The following is a 13,256-nucleotide window of genomic DNA, read 5'->3' as shown; positions in this document are numbered from 1 at the left end:
CCTTCATTCGATCCCTGTGAAACCCTACATTTCAGCAGGATAATGCACGACCGCATGTTGCAGGTCCTGTACGGGCCTTTCTGCACGCAGAAAATGTTCGACTGCTGCCCTAGCCAGCACATTCTCCAGATCACTCACCAACTGAAAACGTCTGGTCAATGGTGGCCGAGCAACTGGCTCGTCACAATACGCCAGTCACTACTCTTGATGAATTGTGGTATCGTGTTGAAGCTGCATGGGCAGCTGTACCTGTACACGCCATCCAAGCTCTGTATGACTCAATTCCCAGGCGTATCAAGGCCGCTATTACGGCCAGAGGTGGTTGTTCTGGGTACTGATTTCTCAGGATCTATGCGCCCAAATTGCGTGAAAATGTAATCACATGTCAGTTCTAGTATGATATATTTGTCCAATGAATTCCCGTTTATCATCTGCATTTCTTCTTGGTGTAGTGTACATGTCACTCAAAGTGGTGTGCCTAAGGTACAGAGATCGGGAAACATGGGCGACAGACATCGCAGTGGTCGTTCTCGTATGACGACACCGATGTAGTATAGTTTCCCTCAGTTGTTGGCACGCAGGCAAACAACATCAGCTGCCAGAAATATTTGAAATGACTTCTCCCGGGCAACAGAGATTCGTATCTCAGACCAGACAGTGCGTAGAAGATAGCATTAGTGTGGTCCTCATTCCACAAGACCAATGAGAAATTTTGCAGTTGAACCAACGGAACTGATGCAACCGAAGGACCTGGGCTCTTGGACATCAACATTGGACTATTGCAGAGTGTAGTAACCTCAAGTTTGCTCACGAGACCAGGATTGGTTTGCCACCAGACCGCCGATACGTTCAGGAAGTCTAACTGTTTTCAGGTGGAAGTGTAATGTTCTGAGCGGCAATAATGATGGAATGACGGACCCCTCCGATTACCATCTATGGAAGACTGACTGGTCCCCGATACATCCAAGAGGCCCTACAAACGATTGTAAGGCCCTACAGACGTCAAGCCGGTGACAGCTTCATCCTACTCGATGACACCAAGATCGCACCGTACATGTAGCAGTGTCTCGGTATCTTCAAAGATGTGATATCAACCGAATGCATTGACCAGTACAGTCCCCAGACATGAATGCAACTGAGCATCCATGGGAGTTGTTGAAGATGTCCACTGGGCAGCACCCGAATCCACTTGATATTTTCATGGCCTCACTGAAGCTGCCATTGAGGAGTAGGACCTCATACTCCAAGATAAACTTCATGGTCTCATTCAGAGCACGTCACACAGAGTGGAAGAAGTCATCCGCGAGCGGAGAAGACATACTCACTACTACAGACTGATAATAATCATCATGCGACAAAGATTTTGCCATTTTGTTTTCAAGGTATACATATAGGATAATATTGTTAATACACTGAAGCGCCAAAGAAACTGTTGTAGACAAGAGTACTCAAATACAGTGATATGTAAACAGGCAGAAAACGGAACTGCGGCCGGCAACGCCTACATAACAAGTGTCTGGCGCAGTTGTTAAATAAGTCACTGCTGCTACAACCGCAGGTTATCAAAATTAACGTGACTCTGAAGTGGTGTTACAGTCGGCGCAAGAGCGAGGGGGCACAGCATTCCCAAGGAAGCGATGAACTGAGATATTCCCGTACGATCATTTCACGAGTGTACCCTCAATATCAGGAATCCGGTAAAACGTCAAATCTCCGACATCGCTGCGGCCGGGAAAAGATCCTGCAACAACGGGACCCTTAAGAGAATCGTTCAATGTGACAGAACTGCTCCCCTTCCGCAAATTGCTGCATATATCAATGCTGGGCCATCAACAAGTGTCAGCGTGCGAACCATTCAGCGACGCACCATCGATAAGGGCTTTCGTAGCCGAAGTCCCTTCGTGTACCCTTGATAACTGCTCGACACAAAGTTTTACGCCTCGCCTGGGACCGTCAACACCGATATTGGAGTGATGATAACTGAAAACATGTTGCCTGGTTTGACGAGTCTCGTTCCAAATTGTATCGAGAGGATGAACGTGTACGGGTATGGAGACAACCTCATGAATCTATGGACCCTATACGTCACCAGGGGACCATCCAAGCTGGTGTAGGCTCTGTAATGGTGTGGGGCGAGTGCAGTTAGAGTGATATAGGACACCTGATACATCTAGATACGACAGATGATCCGTACGTAAGCATCCTGTCTGATCACCTGCATCCATTCATGTCCATTGTGCATTCCGACGGACTTGGGCAATTCCAGCAGGACAATGCGACACCCCACACGCCCAGAATTGCTACAGAGTGGCTCCAGGAACACTCTTCTGAGTTTAAACACTTCCGCAGGCCACCAAATTCCCCAGACACGAACATTATTAAGCATATCTGGGATGCCTTTCACCGTGCTGTTCAGAAGAGATCTCCACCCACTCGTACTCTTACGGATTTATGGACAGCCCTGCGGGATCCATGGTGTCAGTTCCCTCCAGCACCACTTCAGATATTAGTTGAGACCATGCCACGTCGTGTTGTGATACTTCTGCGTACTTGCGGGGGTCCTACACGTTATTAGGCAGGTGTACCAGTTCCTTCGTCTTCTCAGTGCATAACGCCATGGGTTAAAACGATATCGCAAGGTGCAGTTGAATCACACTCTTTGTGTGTGTATGTGTGTGTGTGTGTGTGTGTGTGTGTGTGTGTGTGTGTGAGTGAGTCCACCATTCTCAGAGGTATCAGTAAACAGGTGGTGACGGGGATAAGTATCCGTCATGACACACTGTAATGAGGCTTGCAGAGTATAGATGTACATATGGTGACATTGTTTATCGAGTACTGAGGGACCGTATGAAGCTTTCCGTATACATGAAGAATGACAAACAAGTGCAGAGTGGGTTGGGTTGGGTTGTTTGGGGAAGGAGGCCAGACAGCGAGGTCATCGGTCTCATCGGATTAGGGAAGGATGGGGAAGGAAGTCGGCCGTGCCCTTTCAAAGGAACCATCCCGGCATTTGCCTGGAGCGATTTAGGGAAATCACGGAAAACCTAAATCAGGATGGCCGGACGCGGGATTGAACCGTCGTCCTCCCGAATGCAAGTCCAGTGTGCTAGCCACTGCGCCACCTCGCTCGGTGCAGAGTGACTACGCACTGTATATAAAGACTGTTTACATAAACAGTATAAATACACTAAACAAATACAAAACGATCACGGGTGATTAGTGTTAAATATACTGTACGAGTACTGTGGAGAAAGGGTGACGAAAATTAACTGAAGCATAGAAGAGAGATGGTGCGAACGAGAGTCTGACCATCTGTAATACCATGCTGACCGCCGGCCGGGGTCGCCGAGAGTTTCTAGGCGCTACAGCCTGGAACCGCGCGACCGCTACGGTCGCAGGTTCGAATCCTGCCTCGGGCATGGATGTGTGTGATGTCCTTAAGTTAGTTAGGTTTAAGTAGTTCTAAGTTCTAGGGGACTGATGACCACAGATGTTAAGTCCCATAGTGCTCAGAGCCATTTGAAGCTTATTTTGAACATGCTGACAGTGTGACAGACGCTTGTTAAAGGGCCTCTATCAGCTTCAGGCTTCACTTGTTATTTGTTCTTTTAAGCCATTCGTATGATAAGCTGTTCACTAACCTCAGCCGCTAACGATGCTTTTCGTGGACGTCGACTGCGTGATGGGAGCACGTGGAGGTCCGGCCCTGCTGTGTGCTGTTCGAGCTGCCGGCGGCCCGGTCACTGCCGGCTACTGTTGCTTCGCCTAGCTATATAGCTAGACGGAGGCTTGTGTCCTTGCTGCGGGTTCGCAGTTATCACAAAGCACAACGGCGCCAAAATAATGGGGCGTTAAGATGTTTCATAACCGAGAACATAACGCCTGAGGCCAGCGTTATCACTCTAACTATAAACACCGTCCGAATTACGTTTTATCCGGAATAGCAGTCGCGACTCCAGCCAGAGGTCATCTTCAGATCCAGTTAGATTTGGCCTTTGGCAAGAGTCGCCACCGGTAATCCTAATTAGCGCAAAAACTCACCCCTATGGTGTTTGTCTTTCTTTATGCAGAAAGATATCGCGTGTGTTGTAGTCTTACTGATATTCTAGATGATCGTATCCTTCAACAAGCCTGTCTCGAACAACAAAAAAGCGGTGACGTGATGTGACGTGCCGTTGTGCAATAACATGGCAGCTCCTACTAGTGAATACGAATGTATTAAGGAGGCAAAATACAACTCGGATAACAGTTCTTTCACTAGAATTTAGGGATATTCTGCAGCTCATAAGCTGTTCCTCAGGTAAAGGTAACAAATGCACGCTAGAACTATGGTGTCAGATCCGGAGTTTTTTTCGAAAATTAGTTGTATGTAGGTCCATCATATTCAGTGGTGAAAGGCTCGTATCAGCTCTATATTGTTATGCTTTTTCTGCCACTAACGTAAAACATGCTAGGCTGATCTCTAGGTCGGTGGTACTGTTCATCCATTTACACATCATAGTGGCTGAATTTATTTCAAGAGTAATATATCAAAGATCAGCACTCGCGAACACATTAAGTGGCACAAGTTAACATCTCCCCATAATCGTGCAATAAATTCAAGCGTTGTGACTTCAAAATGGATATATGGCATCAAAAACTTGTTGCGTCCATAGTACCTGGAAACTTCAAAAAGTAGGCTACACATCGTTACGTGAGGGCAGGTAACTTTTACGCAGTGCTGCACTACACTTTAAACTGATACACATATTTGACTCGTTTTTCTATGTAGTCACCACGTATGTTCCCCACCATATCTTTCTATATGAAATTTAGCCCAAATTTACCTCTCATTCTATAAAAAGTCTGCATATTACCAAAACTGTGTACCCACGAAATGTTATCCAACTTAAACACGTATGCTAACGTTTGGGTCACCACGTATGTTCCCCACCATGTGTTTCTGTATGAAATTTAGCCCAAATTTGCCTCTCATACTATAAAAAGTCTGCATATTACCAAAACTGTGCACCCACGAAATGTTATCCAACTTAAACACGTATGCTAACGTTTGACTAAACAGAACCTACTTTAGTATTGATCTATAACTGGGCTGAATGCAGCTTGCCTTTATACTGAATGGGCAACTGAAATAAAACAGTTGTCTGTCCCTAACCAAAATTTGACCTCATCTAGCACCTTAACAATATTGTTGAAGATTTCTCGAAAGCACAACAGCAAACACCCAGCAGGCGGAGGCTAAGCTATATTTCCACTTTAAAAAAAAATTTCCAAACCATATTCAAAACATTGCATAGCATATGGTGCAATGTGCTGATGGGCAATGATAAACCTTCTTTAAAGAGTGGGATGACGAGAGTAACTACTTCTACAAAATTACATTCCAAGACAACGATTTTAAAATGAAGTACGTATTCAAAAAGACAGATTAAAGCTTCGCTTGATCTTCAAACCTAACACTGGTCTGAACAATACTATGCTTAACAAAGTGAACAATAATTTTACAAGGATACAATGTTAACAGACAATGTTAACATTGGTCTTGTTGTGGCATGTTGTGGCACAGTCTTTGCCTCTGCGCGGTCTGATACATTCTTACAAGGAGAAGCCATTAAAACAACATAATGTGCAAGTAGTAGCTCTGCCAATTCCGAGAAAATCGCAAGAGAAGTTTTACGCGTCTCTAATGTAACTGACGTATCAGGGTGTAGGTGCCGGATGTTAGAGTTCATGGTGGCCTACTAACACGCGGCACGGTAGCTCAGCGTGTTCCGTCATAGAGTTAGTCGCTGTCTGTAACAAAAAACTGAGTAAATGGATCCACGGTGAACTTGAACGGGTGCCGTGGAACTTCCGCCCCGCACAAATGCAAGGAACAAAGCGAGATCAACATAAAAAAGCATGTTCGGTCTGAGGGTTAGCTGCCCTCTGTAATAAAGAAAGTGAGTGAAGGGATTAACTATGAACTTTAATGGGGTTACGTAAAGTCCACCATGACCAAAAAAAAAAAAACGTGGTTACCGTACGAGCGTTGTAACACATGCGAGTATGAACGAAAAAAAACGGTTCGACTCCCGCTCTATATTTCTTTCATCACTGGTCATATTATTTCATTTATATGATATTTGAGAGGTAATGTAATTAAAGAACCAAGTGTATTTACACGATGTTTTAGTGAATTTCATGTTATTTGACTACTTACTATTTTCAATTAATTTTAATTAGTAGAAGAAACATATTTATAGCTATCGACAACTAAATGAAGAATCGCATAGAGATTTCCTGCAAATGTATGCCTGTCGTGATTTGCGAAGTCCTTTATAAATGCAATCTGACAAGGTACGCGGGAATACTTTGCACCTCGGCGCTTCTAGCTGCTGACAGAGGCAGGCGGCCCCATTTGGCAGTTAGCGTGCGTAGCGGCGACACGTCACTGATGGAGCAAGATCGGATAGTGTAAGTGCAAATTTTTTTAATATCACATAATTTTCGTGTTTACACTTGTACTACAAAAATGTAGGCTTCAGCAGAAGTCGAACCGTCGCCACATACACGTTTGTCTTACTTATCTGAATTGCCAGGGTAGTGCACCTCGCTCCTTGCACATTTTATTGTTTTAATGGCCTACTAAAGGGGTACAAAGTTTGAAGTAAATCCGTGATCCCAACATCGGTCCTCCCCTAATTATCTGAAGAGTCGTAGGTGATGGACGTATTCAGTAGTGCTGGCACACTTGATATTGTTTCTGTTAGAGAAGAAAGATTTATTGTATAGGACAGCAAGGACGAATATGACAAATATATTGAAAGGGTTCAAATGGCTCTGAGCACTATGGGACTCAACTGCTGAGGTCATTAGTCCCCTAGAACTTAGAACTAGTTAAACCTAACTAACCTAAGGACATCACACACATCCATGCCCGAGGCAGGATTCGAACCTGCGACCGTAGCGGTCGCGCGGTTCCAGACTGTAGCGCCTTTAACCGCGTGGCCACACCGGCCGGCTATTGAAAGGGAAAAGAATATGAATTATGAATAATTTTATTATTTTTTTAATAGAAGAAGTTTGGGATAAGACTGCAGCACTGCGCAGTTAATTTGTCGAATTGATTATTGTCAGTTAGTTAAAACTTTGTTCACGCACTCAGAGCTGAGATAAAGACCATCCCACTTTCCTGAATCGTGCATTAACATGTTAATTAATGTGAATTACAGGCCACAAAACATGTCACCGTGGACTGCAATTCACGTCTGGTTGTAACGCATGACTTACGCACATGGACGACTTGATAGTGGGCGAGCCGTCAGAAACTAGTCATCAGTGAATAAATAAAACTTTCTACGCAACTTAAAAAGGTTCCTTTAACCGTTATTGTAATCACATAAAAGTTGCTGACCAGTTCAACCGCAGCAAACCAATTATGTACAACATGTTGCCTTCACTCCCTAACTGGAATTGACAGAATTTTTTAACTTTTTAACTAAGCAGTTTCTATCGATTACTGCTGGGGCTGTGGTGGGGGTAGGCAGTTGCACGTGGTCTGCCTTTGTTCAGTCGTTGACCTCATATCAGTAGCCAGCATGATCTTGAACGGTGCACATCGTGGTTTGGCCGTTCACTCTAATTATGAAAATAACGGATCTTTGATCGCTACACAACGAGCTTTTCGGCGACAATTGAGCATTCCAAGCAACAATGCAGTTCCTAATGCAAACACATTTCGGTCCTGGGTTCGGCAGTTGGAGCAAACAGGTAGCACACGAAGAATAGATACACATGGCCGACGCAGATCCATCAGAACACCAGAAAATGTGCAGCGGGTGAGAACAGCAGTTCAACAATCGCCGCAACGTTCGCTCGACGACATGCTGTTGCATTGGGGATTTCAGACTGCAGTTTGAGAAGGATTCTGCAATGCGATTTGAAGTTCCATCCTTTGAAAATAATGATTGCTCAAGAATTACGCCCAGCAGGTTAGGCCAACCGTCCAAATCTGTGTGAGAAAATGCTTCCTCAGATCCCTCCAAATGCAGCTTTCTTCAGTACTGACGAGGCAAATTTTCATCTTAGTGGGTGTGCGATTAAGCAAAACTTTCGCTACTGGGCTGAAAATAACCCCCGAATTGCTCATGAAAGACCGCTACATTCTCCTAAAATGGCAGTGTGGTGTGCCATATCACAGTTTTTCGTGATAAGCCCTTACTTTATTGAGGAGGAAGGAGTGACCGTGACAGTGAATTCCACAAGTTATGTTTTAATGTTGCAAATTTTTTTGCAACCCTGAATGGACGAGATTGTTGAAGAACATGGACTGGGGGACTTGTGGTCCCAACAGGATGGAGCTACTGCTCACACAGCTCGAATTTCACTTGATGTTTTGGGAGAAATGTTTCCGGGACGCCTCGTCTCTTTGAGGGGTGATGTCGGGTGGCCTGTGCGGTCACCTGATTTGAGCATTTGTGACTACTTCCTTTGGGGATATCTGAGGGAAAAGGTTTTCAAAAGCCGCCCTCACACCCTACCAGCGTTAAAAGAGCGGATTACTGACGAAGTGAATGCCATACCCCGCAATGTGTGTGCAAGAACTGCTCGAAACTTCAGGGATCGTCTACAACAATGTATTGATGCTAACGGCCTCCATCTTGAAGACATTACTTGCGAAACTAAAGGAATGTAAAATGGAATACTGTACTAATTTAGAAAATAAAATCATTTTTTCTCCATACATCCAGGTCTACTTTTTATTGCTCCTTAAAACTGCTTAGTCGGTTCTGCCGCACACTGTACTACAGCTGCATGATAAAATGATTTATCTCTTCGCTTTAACTCTGTGGGAAAAACTAAATAAACTATATTCATAACTCCGCAGAAAGAGTAACTTCTGCTACATTTGGTAATTTACAGAGAAAAACACTTCATTTGAAATATTCTACGAGGATCACTCCAAAACAAATGCACACTATTTTTGTAAAAATACAGTTTTCATTCTGCATGTGTGAAAGTTTTACAGTGTGTAGATACATCCTTCCCGTTTGTTTTCAAACTTATTTCAACCTGTTCCTGTGATTGGCACCGTCACAGCATGTCTTCAAGATGGCTGCTACACTTGACGTTCGTCACAAGCAACAGGCTGTCATAGAATTCCTGTGCTGTGAAAACGAGACAGTGGGAAACATCCACAAGAGGTTGAAAACAGTGTATGGAGATGCTGCTGTCGATCGCAGTACAGTTAGTCGGTGGGCAAGCAGGTTACGTGATGAAAGCGGGCACGGCAATATTGAGGATTGTCCTCGCAGCGGCAGGCCTCGTACTGCACACACTCCAGACAATGTGCAGAGAGTTAACGAACTGGTGACTGCTGACAGACGCATCACAGTGAACGAATTGTCACGCTACGTTGGGGTAGGGGAAGTGTTGCAGAATACTGAAAGTGTTGGCGTTAAAAAAGCTTTGTGCCAGGTGGATTCCCACGATGTTGACAGTGGCTTGCCGGCCGAGTGGCCGAGCGGTTAAAGGCGCTACAGTCTGGCACCGCACGACCGCTACGGTCGCAGGTTCGAATCCTGCCTCGGGCATGGATGTGTGTGATATCCTTAGGTTAGTTAGGTTTAAGTAGTTCTAAGTTCTAGGGGACTTATGACCACAGCAGTTGAGTCCCATAGTGCTCAGAGCCATTTTTTGACAGTGGCTTACAAGCAAACAAGGAAAACGGTATGCAGCGAACTTTTGGAACAGTAAGAGAATTTCTTGTAAGAACTGTAACAGGTGATGAAACATGGCTCCATCATTTTTCGCCAGAGACGAAGAGGCAATCAATGGAGTGGCATCATGCAAATTCACCCAAGAAAAAAATTTCAAAACCACACCTTCTGCTGGAAAAGTTATGGGTACGGTGTTTTTCGATTCCGAAGGACTCTTGCTTGTGGACATCATGCCAAGTGGAACTACTAGAAATTCTGATGCATATGTGACGACACTGAAGAAACTTCAAGCTCGACTGAGTCGTGTTCGACCACATCGGCAAAAGCAGGATGTTTTGCTGTTGCACGACAATGCACAGCCACATGTCAGTCAAAAAACCATGGAAGCGATCACAAAACTCGGATGGATAACACTGAAACACCCGCCTTACAGTCATGACCTGGCTCCATGTGACCATCATCTCTTTGGGAAACTGAAAGACTCTCTTTGCGGGACAGGGTTTGAAGATGATGACTCTCTTGTGCACGCTGCCAGACAGTGGCTCCAACAGGTTGGTCCAGAATTTTACCGTGCGGGTATACACGCGCTGGTTCCAAGATGGCGTAAGGCAGTTGAGAGGGATGGAAATTATGTGGAGAAATGAAAATATGTTCCTAAAGGATGTATCTACACACTGTAAAACTTTCAAACATTTGGAATAAAAGATGGATTTAAAAAAATAAAATAGTGCGCATTCCTTTTCGAGTGACCCTCGTATATACAGGGTGTTTCACCATAGAGGTTATAAACTTTCAGGAGGCTACACCTAGACAACGTCAAATCACACAGTAGTGCATGGTCGGAAACGCTTTCTGGCGCTGTAGCGACAACAGAAAACAGGAGAAAGGAAGAACACGCGTAGGGCGAGAAAACATGTTTATTACGCGTGGTGCAGCTAAAATGCTAGGGCGGCTGTGGCTTGTGTGCGCATTGGATGGCGGCGCTGCGAACATCACGACGTCAGGCTAGGCGCAAATTGAGAAGCGTATAGCACGTGTGACGTGACACTAGACTACAGCGCGACACGCACGTGCCGCACGGTGCAGCGCATATTGCGACGCGTACACCATACTTCGCACGCGCCGACTGGCGAAGCTCTGCGCTGACTGAACCGAAGCGGGCGCAACCTCTTATCTTTCTCAAACGATTTTACAGAAACTATTCTCTGAAAATATATGATTTTTGCCTTACTTGTAGGGTTTATATGTCAGCTTCGTGACGAAGTGCCCATCACCTCGCTAATGACCATACTTATTGTGATGTACACATTTTAGTGAGACACTACGCAAAACTCAAAAAGTTTGCAACGAAAATTAGGGGTCGCTATGATTTTGCGTTTGGGGCGTGTTACACCATATGTTGCTGCGTATGAAATTCAGCTAACATGCTGAATTTTTGTTTAGGCTTGGGAGGAGATCTCTATCTGCCTCCGATTTCGAGAAAATGGATCCCATGTAGCGCGCTCACTTCCGATCTCACGCCCGCGAGAATGAAATACTCGCAACATCTCTCGTATCTCCTAAACCGCTCGAGACATCGAAACGAAAGTTTGGCGAATGATAGCACACAAGGAGGAGAGTGTTTTGCCAATTATTAAACACACGGAACTTTCTTATCTATGGCGGTGTATCACTACTTCTTTTTTATTTATTTAACTACAGTGACTGTAATTTTTTAAGAGTTATCGACAGCTAGCGAAACAAGAGCTTCCTAGTATGTTACTGCAAACCGATACTACGAGGTTTTTCGTAAGCTATTGAGCTCTGTGATTGCCAATTACTTGTTTAATGAGGCCCTCCATTTCGGAATTCTGTCTGAATAGCTGATGTGAGATAAGTTTGGCAAATTACATTGTGACAAAGGAAGTACAATTAAACCAGTCACCAAGAGAAATGTGGCCTTTACTCATAAATGGTGATGCTTCTTCGAATGAGAAAAGGTTAACAACTCACACAAAAACAGATCGGCAATCCTGTTGGAATTTTGGTGGAATCCCCGTAACCCATCGTATTTTTAGCACTGAGCGACTGGAATGGAAACTTACCAAGGGATTTTATTCCTTCTCTTGATCTGAGCAGTATTAAAATAATGACGAGCGTTCCTTCAGGCGGAATGATAGGCACATGCCAGATACTGTTTACTCACCTAGGGCGTGCCAAACTGACAATGCGTGATCGCGAATAAAATAGTTGTTATTGAGAAAAGTAAACAATTGATCTGTCGCACAACAGAATGGTGAGTGTATTGTCAGCAGCGAAGGATAATGCGCGCGACAGGAATGCACAAGCTAGCCATGTGTGCCTTGTGAGATGGAGTTCGAAAAACATTGTCATGAAAGTAGATCTGCCTTTGTCAGCAGCACATTTCAACAAATTAAATATATCTAATCATAACGCTCTTTTAGGATACTCCTGCTTTCGTAATAATACCGACCATTTTCTTCATTTGTGTAGCCTGTTGTTGTATAATTAGTTTATTAATGCTGATAATGTCCATGCAACAATTGAAATGCTTTTTCTCATCACGGCGAACCAATTAAAACATTGTTATTTGTGACTGCTTTTCGACTGTTCCTAGCTTGCAGTGGAAATATGTTGTTCACATGCATGTGGTACAGTGTGTCGTATTACATTATTACATCCATATCAGAGTAATCACAGTGAAACTTCTATACTTCAGATCTTGGACGCTTTTTACCAGATGCACAAAGGGATCACACCTGTGGAGATTATCCCTTTATAAATTTTTGTAACAGATCGCACAGATACGCTAGCTTACTAGGCAGCGAGAAGATAACCTTGCTTTACTTTCCTGCCATGATTCTTAATCACATGATTTTACAATATTCCTTGCTTCCTTATTCACTACCCTCTGTCCCTTCTTGCGATCTGAAAACATCGCGGAGGCATATGGTGCAATTCCAGTGGCCAATGGCTCATCAGTTACTGAAGTATACATTTTTCTTGACAGAAGAAAAACAAAACAAAACTATGCACATATAAGTAACAGAAAAGTATAACGTGCTAACGAAGAAAGCTGGAGCGTTTAAATGGCGAAAAACGAAATACTACCCAAAGGCAATAAAATTCAGTACACAGTAAGGCAAAATTTATCGTATGGGCAATATTACCACTGCTCATATGCGCCGTTCCGATGTGAGCATATGGCCGTGCTACTTTTCCGCTCCCCGCCTAAAATTTCCCACGGTGCTAGCGAGGCAAGCGCGACGCGCGGCGCGAGAAACTGTGCCTCAACCACAACGCCGCGCGACCTGGCGCAGGCGCGTGTCGCGTCCCAGTCACGTCGCGTTGCAATTTGCGCGGTCCAATTTGAACATGTGATGTTACAAAAACACGCGCTGCGCTGCGTCGCGCCACATGCGCTATACGCGTCTCAATTTGCGCCTAGCCTCAGATGACGCAGCGCGCGGGCGGCAGCTGCGGCCGCGTTCTCTGTGAAGCTCGACTTCGCCCGTCCACTGAGTGGAAGTAGCATGGCGCGTTAACGTGCCGCAC

At 44.6% G+C, this 13,256-nt stretch overlaps 1 protein-coding gene across 2 annotated transcripts in view; it reads right to left on the bottom strand.

Moving 5' to 3' along the window:
* Positions 1-3,761, bottom strand: part of LOC126252610 (UDP-glucosyltransferase 2-like) — a 73,712-nt gene extending 69,951 nt beyond the window's left edge. Inside the window, exon 1 of one of the 2 annotated variants that reach the window (XM_049953513.1) lies at positions 3,642-3,761. The gene's annotated coding sequence lies outside the window, so the exon portion shown is untranslated. The remainder of the gene's footprint in view (positions 1-3,641) is intronic. The other variant, XM_049953511.1, reaches the window with a different exon arrangement.
* Positions 3,762-13,256: the final 9,495 nt, after the last annotated feature.

The sequence above is a fragment of the Schistocerca nitens genome, chromosome 4 (genome assembly GCF_023898315.1).
Source record: "Schistocerca nitens isolate TAMUIC-IGC-003100 chromosome 4, iqSchNite1.1, whole genome shotgun sequence".
Lineage (NCBI taxonomy): Eukaryota > Metazoa > Arthropoda > Insecta > Orthoptera > Acrididae > Schistocerca > Schistocerca nitens.
Note: the sequence above shows the minus strand (reverse complement) of the source record. Positions and strands in the feature narration are given on the sequence as shown.